The 18,587-nt window shown below is 36.0% G+C and overlaps 1 pseudogene; it reads right to left on the bottom strand.

Annotated features, from left to right (window-relative positions):
- Window positions 1-7,675: 7,675 nt before the first annotated feature.
- LOC149174520 (LEAF RUST 10 DISEASE-RESISTANCE LOCUS RECEPTOR-LIKE PROTEIN KINASE-like 1.1) lies at window positions 7,676-16,737 on the bottom strand (annotated as a pseudogene).
- Window positions 16,738-18,587: the final 1,850 nt, after the last annotated feature.

Genomic DNA, 18,587 nt, shown 5'->3' with positions numbered 1-18,587 from the left:
AATATTGATCGATAATGACAAATAAAACATGAAGAAACATTAATCAATCCAATCAAAGTTGGGCTAGACTAGGAGATAACAACTCATTTTCTAAGACATAGCATTCATTGATCAATCAACAAACAATCAACCAGAGAAAATTTGGCAAAAAACTCTTTCCAAAGGTGGGAAATTGATCCTAGGAGGATCAGCGTAGCCCAGAGTGGGAGACAATGCACTTCAGAGCATTGTCCCTAAGCCGGGGGTGCTCTGCAGCGTACTGTGTCCCTCACAAGCCTGTGTTGGTGATAGTAAGCGATTTCAAGAGGCAATTTGACACAGTTTTGACCAATTTTTCAATGTAAATAGCTGAATTACAATCTATGAACACAAGTAAGGTCTACAAGGATGTCGTAGGAGGTGGATAAGCTACTAGGAAAGAGGATTCATCCCCAGCAGAGTCGCCAATTTTTTTTGGAGAATTTAGTATCTACGGATATATACTAATTCCCTAGATAAGTAGCTGTATCTAGAACAACATTTTAAAGTGTTTTAGACTTTTCCTATAAGCAATAGATAAGACGAGAAGATAGAAGGCCTACTTGTAGTTTCACTTTCCTCTCGTCTCCCTTGTATTGATTTCGTCACTCCTTCCCGTACTTAATCTGCTTGAGAAGTACCTTGTAAATACAACAGAAGACAAAAACTGATCAAACCATATGATCTATTGAATATAAGTGAAAGGAATTAGATACAATTCACACACATAAGCATTATGAAACAATACAAACATATGGGAAAAAGGTTCAAACACTTTATTAGATAGAAGAAGGAATTACAACCATTGGTGTCTAATTGACAACCATTCCTCTAGCTTGGATCCCATCCACATCACATTGAAAGCATGACAAAGTTGTAGCATCACAATACTTGCTTCAAAGCCAAATCTCATAGCAGCATTATATCCTTACAATTTAGCATAATCCAACCCCATATCACTTAGATGAGTGGTCAATTTATAGGAAGATGAAGGAGGTTTTGTCATTAATGGTGGCATTGAATGGCCTTCCATACTTAGAATTAGTTCCATGGAGGAAGGGATGAGAGGATAGGATGCACCTTAACTCATTCCTCATCCATTTTCGAGCTCATAGGAGTTGATAAGTGAGGGAAACTTCTAGATGACTCCAAAAGATAAGAATATTCCCCAAACCCTATGTGAATTTCACTCATTCTCGCCCAACGCAGGTGAAAGGAAGCCTAAGTGCTCTACAGAGCACCCTGGCAGTGGACTTAACTGCTCTGCAGCGCACCTTCATAAGGGCTTACCTATGCTGGTCCCTCTAGAGGCTATTTCTGGATGTCTTCAAGTCATGAAACTATCTGGGAAGGAGGCATTCAAAGGGGTGACTTGTTTAGGGCATGAAACAACTGAAATTAGGGTTTGATGAGCCTTAAAACACTGATCTGTATGTTGGGATTTGATGTGCCCAAATGGATCTGTAACACATCTGTGTAAAGCCATTGTACGGATGATTTGGTACATTCCTCAAATCACAGCCCAGATGGATGAAACTAGATCCGGGGTCTTTTATCTCATTTAATCATTCACTCAAGTACGAGTCTAACCATGTGAATATGTAATATGAATTCAAACATGGGAAGACATCGTCTGATTACTAGCCACTGATGTAAGCGATTAACATACGCGAGAGAAATCACCGATAATGATAATGATCCTCAAGGTACTATAGTACATTTTGCATGGTGTGAATGGATGTTTTGATGTCGAACACCATACAAAGTCTTTCAGTTGAAGGCTAGTGATGTCAACCTGTCACCGGAAGTGAGAAACTTGCCATTGATGTATGCAAGCCCCAAGGTACTGAAAGGGTGTTTCTAAGTCAACTTCTTGGATAATGTGTTGATGTTAACAAGAAGTGACTCGTCGCAGGAGGGCCTTGATGTATCCCATATCAATGACATGAAATGAGTGTAATGATTTTTGGAGACAGAAAGTGACTGACGACATAAGGTTCAGGAATGGCGGTCATGAAAATGAAGGTTTATGAGTATTGAAAAGGATGAATTTAACTGAGTGACTTCTCTTGAACATGTCAGCGACACTGAATGAATTGGCAGCATTGACCCAAAACCAAAGTAATGGATAGTATGATAGACCATAGGTATGATAACATCAAGCAGATAAGCCAACCCAAATAGTCACAGTGATGAAGTGAAAGTTTCATGTTCAAGAGTGACCTGCTGCCATAAAGTGGTTTACCCCTTTTCCCATTTTCCCGAGTCATTACTGACCAGTACCTCTTTATTTTTTATTCAAGCTTGAGGAGGATAACATATTCTTGTTGTATTGTTCCACCCTTCGGGTGAATCCATCACTATGTGATGTTTTAACGAGTCTAGCGAATGTAAAACTCAATCTTGTCATGATGGACAAGTTTGTCGCTATTTGATGTTTTAACGAGTTTAACGAAAATGATAATTCATTCCTTTTCATGTTTAGAGAGTTTGAAAAGGGACAAAAAGAAAACTCCACAAGTTTCTTTCATAAGTTTGTCTCTCAAGTCAGAAAAAGCTTAAAATAATATGAGAGATAACCTATTGACGATGTTTGATCAACGTATTCCTTTTTCATAAATAATCTATCTCATTCTGAAAAAGGGTTAAACTTATACTGAGTAGATGTCGTTTCAAATTTGTTAACAAGCTGAAAAGGACAAGCGCTCGGCAATCTTTTCATATTTCGAGAGTCTGAAAAGAGCTTAAAGAGGAATCCAAGGGGAATCCTTTTTCGATGTTTAACAAAGCTCGAAAAGAGATAAAAGTATGCTTTGTGGTCAAAGTACAATTCATGATCGTGGACGTCAAATTCTATAAGTCAGTTGTAAATATATTCAAAGCAATACCAAACAGATCAAACATACTTGTTTCATTAGTAAAAATAGGTAGATACTAAATTTTACTCATTTAATGATCATGAAATAAACATAAAACAAGAATTTACCATGTCATTTTCACCATTTGATATTTACCATTCAGTTTGTGCTCTAACCCTATTTTTTACCTTGATCTTCAGCAGCTGATTGCGAGAGATTCTGTGGATCATTTCTTGTGTCGTCTAGACCAGGTAGGAGATCTACCCCTCCTATTTCTTTTCATGTCATTCTTTTACAATTTCATGCAAATTTTTAGGGTTTTTAGGGCCCCTGGGGTTATAATATTTCACCATGGGATCAGTGCAACCTTCCATGTCGAAAATTGCGCTGCAGAGCACCCAAACTGTAGAGCACCCAAACAGAAGGGTAGATGCCTTGCAGTGCACTGTCTCCTTGCCTGGCCTGTGCTAGGCGAGTTTCACAAATTTGTTTCACCTGTTTGGCCCAAAATTTCTCTAGTTTTTTGCATGAAATGGATCCTAACTAAGCTTATGGTTTGATTTCAGGCTTTCATCGGATCAGAATGTCTATTACTTGGTGAGAAAGAGAGAATGAAGAATATGACACGGTTTCCCTAAATGATCTGGGTACTGTTGATGCCCTAAAAAACTGTGGATTGCTCAAATACTTTAGGTTTTTTAGGATGAGGCAACAATCAGAACTATTGTAGTTCCTAGTTCATGCATGGGATCCAACGAATCAATATTTTCACATAAGGGACAAAGTGGTCCCTATTATGATTGATGATATTTACTTTCTTACAGGGTTGTCGAGATGTGGTGCCCCCATTTCTCTTTTAGGTTCTTCCCGTGGGGTGAATCAGTGAGGGACTATGTTCAAAAATTTTGTCAGCCAAGTACACAACCTAGCAAAGACGAAAAGATAATGATCAAAGATATTTGTGATTTGCCTTTGAGAACAATCCTTTTCACTATAGCAAAGTTGGTAGGTAGTGTGACACTTCATCTGGTGAACAGATCAGAAATGCAGTATGCACTTGATTGTCTTGAGCCAACTCTATTCAACTGGTGTGAGATAGTACTTCATTGAAAGAGAAGCTAAAAAAGGTAAAGAGCGGTAAGATGAATAATTTTAGCTATGGATCACTCTTAATTGCTTTTAACTTAGAGAGAATTCCATTGTTTCAACCTCAACATGTAACACTGGGTGTAGCTAGTCCTCGAGATCCATGGATGCAGAGGTGGGTCGAATTGATGGCTAGACATGCTAGTCAGTCATCGATTACATTTTCTGGTCCCCTTCCAAAAAACCCAAGTTTTGTAAATCTGGTCTTTTATTTAAATTTTATTGACTTCAAATAATGTTGAAAGGGCTAAAGTCCATAAAAGTTTCACTATGTTTCACTAGATTTAAAGCTTGCTTTATTGGTCCCCAAAAAAAGTCAAGTTTCGTAGAATTTGTGTTTACTTAAAAAGCTTGCTTTATTGGTCCCCAAAAAAGACAAGTTTGGTAGAATTTGTTGTTTACTAAAATTTTATTGACTTCAAAATAATGTTCAAGGGGCTAAAGGCCATAAAAGTTTCAGTGAGTCCTAGGGTAAAGTCCATAAAATTTTCACCCCTAGGGTAAGCGATGTTTTAATTTGAAAATAAATTATTGTTTTCTTTCCACGTTGTGACGACCTTACTCTTAAACATTGAATAAGACAAGTCACCTGATATATTGAATAAGACAACCGCTCAATATCGTATAATGAGATCACATTTTATAGAATGGTCAAGCAACATCATATTCAAATCCCTTTTTCGTGAACCTCATACCTCTGAGATTCAAACATTTATCGGGATTAGCATGAAACATGCCAATGTTTAGATTCAATTTAGAGGTTGATTGACATTGCTTTCGCACTCGATTCCTATTTCCCCTTCTCTTACTTTGGTATTTTCCTTTTTTTTCTCGTCTTATAAACAATTAGGAGGGAATATTGGTATTTAAAAGAAATAAATAAAAACTTCCACAATTCAATCAACATAATCAAGATAGACAACCCAATTAAGCCCGTAAAAACAAAAATATTTGGTTTAATTTATTGCGTTGAGAGGGAATATTGGTATTTAAATGAAATAAATAAAAACTTTCACAATTCAATCAATATAAACAAGATAGACAACCCAATTAAGCACGTAAAAACAAAAATATTTGGTTTAATTCATTGCGTTGAGAGGTGCATTCTACAGTGAGTATGATCCTGATGTGTAAGTATGTCACGTTTTTTTACTAGATTGAAGTTTCAAATTAGGTAAAAATTTAAACATCTTCACCAATACTATTTCTTAAATCAAAAGAAAAAAAAATTAATTCAACACAAAGAATGTTGGCCAAAACATGCACTTGAATCTTAAATAACTAATGTGTTTAATATCTCTTTTATCATATATGTGAATTTGAATGAATCATAAATTTAACTTTAACAAAAAAATTACTACATTAAAGTTCCAAATTAGGTAAAATTTTAAACGTCTTTAGTCAAGCCAATATCATTTCTTAAATCAAAAGAAAAAAAGGTTAATTTAACATCGAAAATCTTGCTCAAAAATGTTTTAATACTTCTTTGGGGGTGATATATAGAGAGACAAAGTAGAGGAAGAGAGAGATAGAGATATAGATGGGAGGTAAAGAAAGGGAATAAGAGAGAGATAGAGAGAGGGAGAGATATATAGATATGGAGAGAGAGTGCATCTGTGTGTTTGGGGGAGGGGGGATATAGAGAGGCAAAGAAGGATAAATGGAGGGAGATATAGATATATATGGAAGGGGGGAGAGGGAAGAATATTTCTTGTACTAGATGCATTGATTTCATTATAGATGATGATTTCTAATCATATTTGATTGCTTGCACTAGATGCATTGATTTTCAATGTAAATGCTGATTTCTAATCCTATTTGATTTCTTGCTCTAGATGCATTCATTTTATTGTAGATGGTGTTTTCTAATCCTATTTGATTGTTTGCACTATATGCATTGATTTAAGCATAGATGTTGATTTCTTGCACTAGATGTATGTAATTTAGTGTAGATGTTGATTTCTAAGTTTATTTGATTTCTTGCATTAGATGGATTAAATGTTGTTAATCTTGAGGCTGTAAATTATTTAAATTATTTTTCAAGATTAGATGGAGGGGGGAGAGAGGGAAGAAGATTTCTTGCACTATATGCATTTATTTTAGTGTAGATGGTGATTTCTAATCCTATTTGATTGCTTGCCTTAGATGTGTTGATTTTAGTGTAGATGTTGATTTCTAATTATATTTGATTGCTTGCATTAGATGTATTGATTTCAATGTAGTGTTGATTTTTAATCCTATTTGATTTTTTGCGCTAGATGCATTGATTTCAGTGTAGATGTGGATTTCTAATCCTATTTGATTGCCTTCACTAGATGCATTGATTTTAGTGTAGATGTCAATTTCTAATCTCATTAGATGAATTGATTTCAGTGTAGATGTTGTTTTCTAATCCTATTTGATTGGTTGCATTAGATGCATTAGATGTTAATCTTGAGGCTATAGATTAATAATAATAAAAACAATCAAGATATATTTAGTAATACCTAGAGGGACACTATTATGAATTAATTAGTTGTCAAAGTTGTGATGCTTATAATTAAAATGAAATAGATGTGCAAAATGAATCCTCCTCCAAAGTGCAAATTAATTTTTGACAAGATCGTCACCCTTCTTCATCGCCAACTAATTATTAATAGAGAATTACATATATTCAAAATTATTAACAGATAATTGCGTAGAACAATGTATTCAAAATATTTATAAGAGGAAAAGAGAGGTGATAATTGTTTAGATGTAAATATTTTATAAATATGGCCACTCATTAAAAAAAATGAAAATTACATTATTTCTTGACTTTGCAAAATAGACTATATATATATATATATATAATCAAAATATTCTTGAATGAAATATATTATTTCAAAAATTAGCAAATAAACAAATTATTTCAAGAGTAATATTGATACAGTAAATTATTAAAACTGCTCATCAAGATATATTTAGTAATACTTAGAGGGACAATAATAAGAAATAATTAATTTTCAGAAGTTGTGATACCTAAAATTAAATTAAATAGATCTGTAGTATCAATCCTCCTACAAACTATTGAAAATATTGTCTCTCTTCTTCATCACCAACTAGTTATTAATAGACAATTACATACACATAAAAATATAACACGACAATTGTAACATTCACAAACACTACCATCCAAATCCAAACATGTAAACACACAAACCATTCAAAATATCCAAAAACAGAGGTAAAAGTCATTCAAGGCAATAAACACAAACTAAATTAAAGAAGAGAATGATATGGTTATGCCAAGCAAAGAAAACATGATGTGAATTTTAAACTTAATCTCAAACATATATAATAATGATGATCTAAAAATGTGACAATCTTTCCCTCAATTGGAACTAGCTCCATCTAACTCCTGATCTATCATGCATAGAGACTATCATGCACAGAGAGTGATCAAATCTATTGCAAACTTTTCCTCAAGTTCTACACTCCAAAAAGAAAGTTTGCACCTCAAGGATTTGATCGCTCTCAACCCATGATCAATCGTGTATTAAATAAATCTAAACTTGTTTCAAATCCCAAATATCTTCCTATTTTATTAGGTATATTTACATCCTATTAAACAAGCAAGTATATATTCCAGACTCCACTATATGATCTTAACCTATTACATATAGTGGAGAAATTTATGCGCTGGCCTTGCCATTGTTGATGGGCCACTTTTCTTTCACGGAGGTGGGGAACGATCGCCAGTGCTTATGGGTGGGAAAGGATGCCGACTGCTCCTGTGTAGAGGGACAAACATCCAACATGCCTCTGATTATCTCAAGCTGAGCAACAACTTCCTTAATGTGTGGTCTGTCGTAGCTCTCTAACGCTAGACATGTAAAGGCCAATTCTGCAACTGCACTTACTGTGATCTTTACCTCCTCATTCGTTTCCATCTCTAGCTGCAGATCCACCAGTTCATGCAAAGCCCCTTGTTGAATCTTTGATATAGCCAAGTTAGCAAGGTTGATTTCCTTTGTATCTCGATTAACATCCACCGCTAACTTGGCAGAGATGATTTCCACCAAAACTACCCCGAAGCTGTACACATCAGATTTCTCTGTCAACTGATAGTACTTGTGGTACTCTGGGTCAACATATCCTGGTGTGCCTTGAGGGGTTGTAGTGACATGTGCGGCACTTACAAGCATATACCTGCAAAGTCCAAAATCTGCCACTTTGACATTCAAACTCTTGTCCAAGAGAATATTAGAGGATTTCACATCTCTGTGGGATATTGGTGGATTAAAGCTGTGAAGGAAGGCCAAGGCATGAGCATTTGAATAGCAATATTCAAATGGGTATTCTGTTGAAAATATAATTTCAACTGCCGCTCAGTCAAACAACGTTTATTCCAGCAAAACCGCCGTGAGCTTATCGGACCACTTTTGGTCAGCAAGCGGTTTTCGTACAAACTCATCCGATGCAATCAATTTTGGACGCGTGTCAACTGTACGTTCTCAAAACAGCTTTTCCATTGGGACATAACGTTCAGCAAATAAGGGGAGTCGATATCGTTCCGGACCGTCCGATCGCAAGGGAGGTTGTCTGCTGTCGATTAACCCAAGCTTCGTACAAGGCTGCAGTTAAGATTGCGTGGAGTAAAACAAAGTTTTGTTTGACCGTCATTTACTGCAGTAGGGTAATAAATGGTATTTACGTTGGTTTGTAATTTGATTGGTAGAACTTTAAATTTTAATATTTTTTTTATATACGGAAGTATGGGCGTAAAAAAAAGTATGTAAATTTTTTAATTGCATATGCATCATATGATATATATCTTTTTATGTTATGCATTGACCATATGTATGAAATGAAGCAGTAGAACGCACAGCAATGCGCGGGCGAAGAAAAAAACGAAGACAATATGTATTTCTTTTGAGAATATGTAATTGAAAATACGCAGTAGCGTGATTAAAAAACAAATTGGTTGTTGACTTTGTATTATGAGAGGAGATACGCACGGCTGTGCGAAGATGAAATGAAATAGAACAGAGCATGTAATGGTTTGTGTGTTGGAGGTTTTGGAATATGCAGGGAGCGCATAATGAAATTTTTTTTGGTATTATAATAGCATATGTAAAAATTGTTTTTACAGTAGTATATGTAAAAGTTTTTTTTACAGCAGTGAATGTAAAAGAGATTTTTACACACAACAGTGTAAAATCTCAAGAGGAGACAGAGTAATGTTTTCTGTTGTTGAAATGTTTTTTTTGGTGAATCCCTCTGAGAGAAGGAGGATGAATTTTGTGTCAGGCATTATATTTTATTGAATACAAAGATTTTTATGGGTGTGTAATACTCTGTTCTCAGAAATCTATTTTTGCTTCCCTATGCTAAGATCCTGGAGAGAAACAGAGCATTGTATCTGTGTTCAGTTTATTTTGTTTTTGGGATTTTACCAGAAAAATCCCCAATAGTGGTATCGGAGCAGATCCAGGCTCTTTAAAGGTGTTAAAGAAGCTGAAGGAAGGAGTTTTTTTTGCTGCAACAACTTCTCCAGCAGAGTGAAGTCTCAGGCAAAAGAATCCAAGTATTCCTTAAAGTTTTCTTTGTGTTACTGCTGAAGAAGCAATCAGTATTTTAAAATACACAGTCCAATATTTGAAGCATAGCTGAGAATGCAAGGAATGGCCAGCACAAGCACTAGTATGGATATGTTTAATACCCAGCTCCCACAGTTTAATGGGAAAAACTATGACTATTGGGCAATAACCATGAGAGCCCTGTTTGTCTCTCAAGATTTATGCGAATTAGTTGAAGATAGCTTTGAAGAACCAGCAGATGAAAATGAGTTTAATAGGTTAACTCAGGCAGGGAGAGATCTGTTGAAGAGCAATAGGAAGAAGGATTCAAAAGCCCTTGTATTTTTGTATCAAGCAGTGGACCAGAGTGTGTTTCCAAGGATAGCAGCAGCTAAGACATCCAAAGAAGCATGGAAAACTCTCAAGACAACCTATCAAGGCATGGAGAAAGTGAAGACAACAAAACTACAATTGCTAAGGAAAGATTTTGAGAATCTGTGCATGAAGGAGTCAGACAATATTGACTCATTATTCACACATGTAATTGGTCTGGTCACACAGATAAGGACTCATGGAGGGACTCTTGAAGAAAGGAGGATTGTGGAGAAAATATTGAGAGTTCTACCCTCAAGGTTCCATGTGATTGTCACCACCATAGAAGAGAGAAAGGATCTCTCAAACTTTTCAGTTGATGAACTTCATGCATCACTGATAACACATGAGCAGAGGTTGAGTAGAAATGAAAACTCATCTCTAGAGCAAGTTTTCAAGCCCCAGATGTCCTTTGGAAGAGGAAGAGGTCAAGGCAGAGGAAGCAAGAGAGGAAGAGGTAGAAGCCAAAATAGAGGTGGAAGGAACAATCCAGCAAATGCTCAAGGAAGAGGCAGCAATCCAAATCAGAACCAAGGCCAAGGCAACAACCAACAAAGTGGACAACATCATGCTCAAGGACAAAGGTATGAAAAATCCAATGTCCAATGTTATTACTGTAAAAAATATGGGCATTATGCCAGTGAATGTAGGAAGAAACAACATGATATGAATAATAAATCTAGTGCAAATATCACTAGAGAAAATATCAGCCAAGATAATGTGCTGTTAGCCTATAACATGGTTGAAAGAAACAGTGAAGACATATGGTTTCTAGATTCCGGTTGTAGTAACCATATGACAGGAAACATAGCCCTGTTTTCTGCTTTAGATCAAAGTGTAAAGTCACAAGTCACACTTGGAACTGATAGCAAAAATTTTTTTATGGGAAAAGGGGAAGTTAAAATATTTACAAAGAAAGGTGAAAAGAAAACCATAGCAGATGTCTACTATATTCTTGGAATGAGATGTAACCTCTTGAGTATTGGACAGCTTGTTCAAAAGGGGTACAATGTTTTCTTTGTGAATGATGTATGCACCATCATGGATAGAGCACCTAGCAAACGATGTATTGCTGAAGTAAAGATGACAAGGAACAAGATGTTCCCTCTTAGAATAAGGGCAGATTTGAAAAACAAAGAAGTAATTGCAGCAGTTACCCAAGAGGCTTTCCAAAGTGTGCCAAAGGATGAAAATTGGTTGTGGCACTTGAGATTTGGACATCTCAACTTTGGAGGTCTTAACTTGTTGAGTAGAAAAGGAATGGTAAGAGGATTACCATTGATAGAGAAACCGGACAGCCTTTGTGAAGGTTGTATCTTGGGGAAACAACACAGAGAAAGTTTTCCATCAGGGAAAAGCATAAGGGAAAAGGCACCCTTAGAGATTGTCCACTCAGACGTATGTGGACTGATGCAAACTCCATCATTAGCAGGCAGCCAATATTTTCTAACATTCATTGATGATTTCACCAAAAAAACTTGGGTTTATTTTCTAAAGAATAAAAGTGAAGTGTTTGAAAAATTTCGAAATTTCGAAGCACTTGTGGAAAATCAAAGTGGGCTCCTCATCAAAGTTTTCAGAACTGGTAGAGGAGGTGAGTATATCTCCAAGGAATTTCTACAGTTTTGTAGAGAAAATGGAATTCATAAGCAATTTACGGCTAGGTACACCCCGCAAAAAAATGGAGTAGCTGAAAGGAAGAATAGGACCATCATGGATATGGCAAGGAGGATGTTGAAGGCAAAGCATTTGCCAAATGATTATTGGGCTGAAGCTGTACATTGTGCAGTATACATTTTGAATAGTTGTCCTACAAAAGCAGTGATGAACAAAGTGCCGGAAGATGCATGGAGTGGGAGAAAGCAGGGAGTCACCCACATGAAAGTTTTTGGATGTGTGGCTTATGCACACATTCCAGATCAGCTAAGGAAGAAGCTGGACAACAAAGGGGAGAAATGTATTTTCATTGGATACAGTGAGGAATCCAAATCTTACAGGTTGTATATCCCCTCCACCAAGAAGTTTTTTATGAGCAGAGATGTTCAGTTCATTGAAGAGGAAGCTTGGGATGGAAGCATAGAGAAAACAGTGAATGTTAAAAACTATTTGTCTCATGATGAAGAAGATGAGGAGTTGGCTGAAATACATCCCCAAACAGCAGCGCCAACACAAGGAAAACAATGAACACCCTTGAGGATAAATGAAATTTCTTCTCCAAGCACACCACAAGGAGGAAATTCAAGTGCATCTTCAAGCACTTGCACACCAAATGAACGAGGTAAGAATTTTAGAAATCTAAGTGACTTTTATGATGAAGGTATGAATTCATTGTTTGATTTTTATTGTCATGTTGATGATCCTATTCATTTCGAAGATGCAATTAAAGATAAGAAATGGATAGAAGCTATGGATGAGGAGATGAATGCCATAGAAAGAAACAAAACATGGGATTTGGTTGAGCTACCAAAAGGTAAAGAAGTCATTGGAGTCAAATGGGTTTATAAGACCAAAAGTAATGCTGAAGGAAAAATAGAAAGACACAAGGCAAGGCTGGTTGTCAAGGGATACAAGCAGCAGTATGGGAGAGATTATGAGGAAACTTTCACACTGGTTGCAAGAATGGAAACCATGAGAGAAGTGTTGTCCATAGCAACTCAAAACAAGTGGAAAGTTTATCAAATGGATGTGAAGTCAACATTCCTAAATGGAGTGTTAATGGAAGAGGTTTACATTGAACAACCTCTAGGCTATGAAAAGAAAGGCCAAGAGCATAAAGTGTGCAGATTGAATAAAGCTCTTTATGGGCTGAAGCAAGCGCCAAGAGCATGGTACAGTAGGATAGATTTCTATCTACTGGAAAATGGATTTGACAAATGTGAGGGAGAACCCACTGTCTACATCAAAGAAAAGGATGGTAAATTGCTAATTGTTGTGTTGTATGTTGATGTTGTTATTTTCACAGGAAATGATGTTTATCTCATTGAAAATTTCAAATCAGTCATGAAAGAGGAATTTAAATGACTGACATGGGTTTGTTGAGATACTTCTTAGGAACAGAAGTAGATCAAGATAAAAATGGAATTTTTATCTCACAGGAAAAATATGTAAATGAATTGTTGGGCATATTTAATATGCAAGAGTGCAAGGCAGCAATCACTCCCATAGTAAAGGGATTAAAACTCAGCAAAGAGGATAGCAGCAAGGATTTTGATCCTAGCTTGTACAAGAGCATAGTTGGCAGCCTTATGTATTTAACTGCAACTAGACCGAATATAATGTTTGCTGTTAGTTTAATTTCCAGATTCATGGAGAGGCTAAAGGAAGCACATTGGCAGGCAACAAAAAGAATTCTGAGGTATGTCAAAGGTACTAAAAAGTTTGGAATTTTATATACTGTCTCAGAACATTCAGATTTGATTGGATACACTGATAGTGATTGGGCTGGAAGTGTAGATGATCGGAAAAGCACTTCCGGTTATGTCTTTCACATGGGTTCAGGAGCCATTTCATGGGCTTCTAAGAAGCAGTCCATTGTAGCATTGTTTACAACAGAGGTTGAATATGTGGTAACTACAACAGCAGCATGTCAAGCAGTTTGGATGAGAAGGACGTTGAGGAACTTAGGCCAAGAGCAAGCAAAAGCAACAATTATTTTTTGTGACAATAGCTTAGCTATTGCATTATCAAAAAATTCAGTGTTTCACAAGAGAACGAAACACATTGACACAAGGTTTCATTACATCAGGGAATTGGTGAACAATGGAGAAATTATCTTAGAACATTGCAGGACTCAGGAACAGGTTGCAGACATTTTGACAAAGCCATTGGATTAGAAAAGCTTTGAATTTTTGAGGAAGTGTTTGGGTATGACTGATAACCCAGTAGTTGAAATTAAAGGGGAGTGTTGAAAATATAATTTCAACTGCCGCTCAGTCAAACAACGTTTAATCCAGCAAAACCGCTGTGAGCTTATCAGACCACTTTTGGTCAGCAAGTGGTTTTCATACAAACTCATCCGATGCAATCAATTTTGGACGCGTGTCAACTGTACGTTCTCAAAATAGCTTTTCCACTGGGACATAATGTTCAGCAAATAAGGGGAGTCTGATATTGTTCCGGACCATCCGATCGCAAGGGAGTTTGTCCGCCATCGATTAACCCAAGCTGCGTACAAGCCTGCAGTTAAGATTGCGTGGAGTAAAACAAAGTTTTGTTTGACTGTCATTTACTGCACTAGGGCAATAAATGGTATTTACGTTGGTTCGTAATTTGATTGGTAGAACTTTAAATTTTAATATTTTTTTTTATATACGGAAGTATGGGCGTAAAAAAAAGTATGTAAATTTTTTAATTGCATATGCATCATATGATATATATGTTTTTATGTTATGCGTTGACCATATGTATGAAATGAAGTAGTAGAATGCACAACAGTGCGTGGGCGAAGAAAAAGGCGAAGACAGTATGTATTTCTTTTGAGAATATGTAATTGAAAATACGCAACAACGTGATTAAAAAAAAATTTGGTTGTTGACTTTGTATTGTGAGAGGAGATACGCACAGTTGTGCGAAGATGAAATGAAATAGAACAGAGCATGTAATGGTTTGTGTGCTGGAGGTTTTGGAATATGCAGGGAGTGCATAATGAAATTTTTTTTGGTATTATAATAGCATATGTAAAAATTGTTTTTACAGCAGTATATGTAAAAGTTTTTTTTACAGCAGTGAATGTAAAAGAGATTTTTACACACATCAGTGTAAAATCTCAGGAGGAGACAGAGTAATGTTTTCTGCTGTTGAAATATTTCTTTTGGTGAATCCCTCTGAGAGAACGAGGATGAATTTTGTATCAGGCATTATATTTTAATGAATACAAAGCTTTCTATGGGTGTGTAATACTCAGTTCTCAGAAATCTATTTTTGCTTCCCTGTGCTAAGATCCTGGAGAGAAATAGAGCATTGTCTCTGTGTTCAGTTTATTTTGTTTTTGGGATTTTACTAGAAAAATCCCCAACATATTCCATGACAATCCCCCAGGTTCTTTGCTATCGCCATGAAGATGATTTTCCAAAGTCCCATTTGGTACAAATTCGTAGACGAGCAACAGCTCTGGACTATCTGTAGATGTGCAGCCATAAAGACGAACGAGATGTGGATGATTCAAGCAAGAAAATATGGCCACCTCGTTGATGAACTGTCCAACTGTCCTAGAGTCGTCCTGATAAAATCTTTTTAAGGCTACAGTTTGTCCATCTTGAAGTTTTCCCAGATAGACTGACTCGAACCCTCCATCCCCAAGTTCATTCTCCTCATGGAAGCAATTGGTAGCCTTTCGAAGTTCTTCATATGAAAATATGGACAGATTTCCTATCTTAAGCCTAGGCACATTTGTTTCCAAGTCCTTTCTCTCATTTTTGCTGGAATCCGTTGCATGACCCTGCCTAGGAGAAGGCCTTCTCCCCTTGACATAATACGTTAAAAACAATACGAAGGCTATTGTTGTTAGCGCAGCTCCTCCAACAGAGCAACCTGTGGTAGTAAGCACAGATTAATGTTCGTATAATCACACTGAGGTCAAAGCAGACATTTATGTACTTAAGAGGAAGAAATAAGATTTACCTGTTACAATGGTGGACATGTTTTTTCCACCTGCAATGTAGCATAACAACTATTAATATGAGTTATTAGCAGCAACGATCCACCATTTTTGCATACTTGTCACAGCGGGAATCACATATAAATTACCAGATACAATTGTGCTGGCATTGGTAACGGAGCATTTATTTCTCTTGACGTTAAATCGGAGACACTAAATTGGAAGAACATATATTTACCTACTGTAATGGCTGTCTGGTTTGAATTACTACTTGTATTTACTATTTCCATGAAATGCAAGGATGTGTATGTGTATCGGAAAACACATACACATATCTCCTTCTTCAAGAGTACCGGTCGAATGGACGGAGAATTTATATTTTTCTATATTGATATAATTGAAACACAGATCTCTGTAATCAAATTTGGAGAATGCAGATAGTAAACGTACCATGCAGGGTGGGGCATTTTTCTGGGCGGGAGGTGTCATCAGGACAATAACAAAGAAATGTAGTCGGTTCTGATTTTTTATAACCACAAGTGCCTTCGCTCTTTAAACAATCTTCACAGCTTTGATATCTGATGGGGTCGACATGCAATATTACCTCAAAACCATTCCATGGGAAATACGGATTAAAATCGAATTTACTGAAAATTATCAGATCCTCTTTGTGAATTGGTAGTTCAAAATCTGTTTTAAAGAAGTCAGTCCCCACTTCCGGTGTCGAAATATTGTAGTACAAATCATTGTGACATAATGAAAGATGTCTTAATTGAGTCATTTCATCAATGCCTTGATCGCACTACCCACAAAGCATGAGGTTGGTGTATTCCTGGCCGATCTGAAAATGAGAACCAGGCCACCAGAATTGAGAGTAGTTACCTGAAAGATTACACTTACCCGCAAACAGATTGTCGTTAACAATTACCATGACATTGTCCAAGGATCGGAGCTCCAATATGTGATATTCCTCTCCGTTGAGATTAAGCAGAGGATGGTATGTATCGTCAGGATAGTCAAGCTGAAAGGCAGGGTCACCGCATCCGCTGCCTTTTTTTCCAAAAGGATAACTGAAGTAAAAGATCCCACATTTAAATAAATCCTGCGGACAATTCTGGTATTGACTGCCAAGACATGATGTTGCAGAACAGAGGAGGAGGAGAAGAGTAGGTGCAACAAGAAGGGAAAGATGAACAGTGAGCCACATTGAATTGGGAAGAAGAAAAGCACATATCCTCATGATCTGCTGCTCTTCTGTTTGAGAAGATGAAAAGTTAGGGACGATTTCAAGTTAACAGAGGAAGCGGATGACAATAAATGGTTTCTGCTAATACATTAAGAAGACGAAGGAGATGGAACTACAGAGAGCGAACATGGGGTGAATGGCATGGAATTGTGGTGCAGAAGAGTGCACAGTCAACTTGACTTTTAGGCATATGCAAAGTTCAGTTTTATTCTGAACAGGCGGGGCCTCCTTACATCTTCTTGCATTGGCAGGGAGTAAGTCGACGAACTACTTGCGATGACTAATATGCGGATACCTTTTCCATCATACATCAATCTTCATATTTTCCCGTGAAATTCGTCTTGTAACTTGATTTTTGATGCAACCTTCATATCTTTGGCGTGACCATGGGGAGAAGACATAGCAATCTCTCACGTTCCATGATACTTCCACCTATTCTTTTTTAGGTACCTTGGCCTTCATACCTATGTCACAAGTTCCACTTGTACGCATTCCTATTGACTTGGGTTTATGCATGACTTCAACGTTAAAGAACGGGTGTTTCGCAAATTTGGTGGATCAACATATTTTGTTCACTAGATATTTTTGAGAATAATATAATTTCATGGAGTAACCAGGGATAGTCGATGTAGTTTTTATACATTTTAATTAATGTAGTTATATAAATTAAATTGTTGATAAATATTGATAGGTATTAATCTATAATAAGTATCAAAATGCTAATTCTATACGTTAATATTATGGTTCGTGAATATCACATACTCAAAAAACCTCAATTCATTTTATATCATTATAGATCTATCTTAAATATGGATCTAATATGAGCTAAGAGGAATCCAATATCTTCACGTCCAAATAACTTAACTCATTTTATACCAGTATAGATCCATCCTAAATACAGATCTAACATGAGCCGAGAGGGATCCAATTTCTTCACGTGTAATTTTTTTTATGAGTCACATTATTTAAATGTTTTGTATAATTATTTAATTATTTTAAAATTTATATTTTTATTTTTATTTTGACCGAGATGAGCAAAATTTCAACTATAATGACGGATGCACTTACACATCATATTGGGTTGTAGAATGAACCTTTCGGCTCAATGCCATTTTTTAAATTAATGAATTTAATTAAAAGGGGAAAAAAATAACTACATTGGAAATGAATCCTAGCCTTTAATTTGTGCATATTACTAAGAATATTATAGAATATTCTATGGAGGTTAAATTCCTACCATCCACTTAATAATTATTGATAAGAAATCCCTATTGATATAAATATATCTTAATTTTATAAAAATAAAGATATATTTAAGATATATAAAAATGAATCCACTTCCATTCTTTCCTAAAACAACAATGAAATTATAATATTGTATTTCTAAATCATCATGTCAACAACAACGAAATTATATTATTGTATTTCTAAAGGATCATGTAAATAAATTATTTTAATTCACCAAAAAGGTCACAAGTTCAAATCCAAATAAGGATAGAATATGTATAACTTTGTATTAGCATGTAGAATTAAAAACCACAAATATTTTTGCTAGTTTTTTTTGCATAGGAAAATCTGGGCCGAAGGGAATCTTTTAAAGCGTTCAAATCCAAATAAGGATAGAGTATGTATAACTTTGTATTAGCATGTAGAATTAAAAACCACAAATATTTTTGCTAGTTTTTTTTTCCATAGGAAAATCTGGGCCGAAGGGAATCTTTTAAAGCACATCGGCCAAGCTAGCAAGGCCTAACCACAAGGGTGTCAAGGAGAATTGACCTTGTGACCTCCCAATTGGTGAGGTACTTAAC

The sequence above is a fragment of the Pinus tabuliformis genome, chromosome 4_1 (genome assembly GCF_031772625.1).
Source record: "Pinus tabuliformis cultivar Carrire ecotype Pingquan chromosome 4_1, CPIR1, whole genome shotgun sequence".
Lineage (NCBI taxonomy): Eukaryota > Viridiplantae > Streptophyta > Pinopsida > Pinales > Pinaceae > Pinus > Pinus tabuliformis.
The sequence above is the reverse complement of the archived record's forward strand: the minus strand, read 5'-3'. Positions and strand labels throughout refer to the sequence as shown.